Source organism: Falco peregrinus, chromosome 2 (assembly GCF_023634155.1).
Source record: "Falco peregrinus isolate bFalPer1 chromosome 2, bFalPer1.pri, whole genome shotgun sequence".
Lineage (NCBI taxonomy): Eukaryota > Metazoa > Chordata > Aves > Falconiformes > Falconidae > Falco > Falco peregrinus.
The window spans coordinates 25,261,091-25,262,684 of NC_073722.1; positions in this window are offsets into that span (position 1 = coordinate 25,261,091).

Consider the following 1,594-nt stretch of genomic DNA (forward strand, 5'->3'; position numbering starts at 1 on the left):
CAGTTACGTCTCAGCTTGATGGCAGAGGCGGTGCTGGCATTTCGGTGGCGCTGGTTGGAACAATAGAGCCTCTAACTCTGAAGGACTAAATCTTCTCTCAGTGCTTGGCTAACACATTTACAACCTACACCACGTTTCATGGGAATTAGCAAGGCTAAAATTTGATCTCAGCATTGAGGATATCTGAATGCCTTTCCAGTCTAGAAATGCTTTGGAAAATCAAAGCCAGATGAGAAAGGAGACAAATGGAACATGGCAGTACAGAAAATCACTATATGATTTGGATTATGAACTCTGCTTGTTCCTGTGAAAGCGACAAAAACAAGTCAATAGCTGTTTAGGAGATGCTGAAATTCTGGAAAGATCCTTCCCTGTGCAGTTGTTCGGAGGGTGTGTCTTCCAGTTTGGAATTTGCTCCATCTGAAACTGTCATTCTCAGCCCTGTGGGCGATACCTTGCTTCTAGCCAGTACACATGTCCTTACAAGTGAAGAATCTGAACAAGCTGCCCACTGGAAATGCAAATTCAGCCTCGGGGATGGTGTTGTCCCAGCTTCTACAGCGTATGCTGCACAGGGAAGATGTACCACGCTTGCAAGAGGTGATCCACACCGCAGGAAACCATGGGCTGCTGGGTGGCGGAGACAGTCTCCAATGAGAGGAGGGTCAATCAACTAGAAAGCTGTAAAGAAACAGGAGTGGTTTTAGGACTGTAAGTCGGATGGTATGCTCATCCAGCTCCGTGCAGAGAGCACAGGTTCTAACAGGTGCAGGAATGGAAGCAATTTCAGACATGAAATTTTATGCAAAAGGTATTGCAGAAATGGAAACCGCACCTGAGCAGTAAATGTCCAGCTATTACTGGAGGCATATGGACAGGGAGCTGAATGCTCCTCTCCCAGAACGCCTGGTATCTGCACAGATCCTCTTTGGCCTTGTGCACTCCTGTAGTAGTCAGCTCAGTAATGCTGCAAGAGATGGCACCGAATTTTCAAGCCTTCATTTACAGCAATAAATTTCAGACACTGCTGTGAAAAGTTAAGGAATATCATAGAATCATAGAACCACAGAATGGTTTGGGTTGGAAGAGACCATGAAGACCCCCCAGTTCCCACCCCCTGCCACGGGCAGGGACACCTCCCACCAGCCCAGGCTGCTGCCAGCCCCGTCCAGCCTGGCCTTGAGCACTGCCAGGGATGGGGCACCCACAGCTGCTCTGGGCAGCCTCTGCCAGCTCCTCACCGTCCTCATGGTGAAGAACTTCTTACTCATATCTGATGTAAATCTACCCTCCTTTAATTTAAAACCATTCCCCCCCTGCCCTATTGCTACAGGCCCTTGTAAAGGTCCCTCTCCAGCTTTCTTGTTGGCCCCTTTAGGTACTGGAAGGCCGATGTAAAGTCTCCCTGGAGCTGCCTCTTCTCCGGTTGACCAACCCCAACTCTCTCAGCCTGTTTTCATAGGAATATCTAGTGAAATACCCTGAAATTGAAGACTCATAGATCCACAACCATTTTTACATTTCGATGTGAATGTTCAAGCCTGGCATCGCTCTTTTGACATAGACCACCACAGATCTGCAGTTAAATTACCAT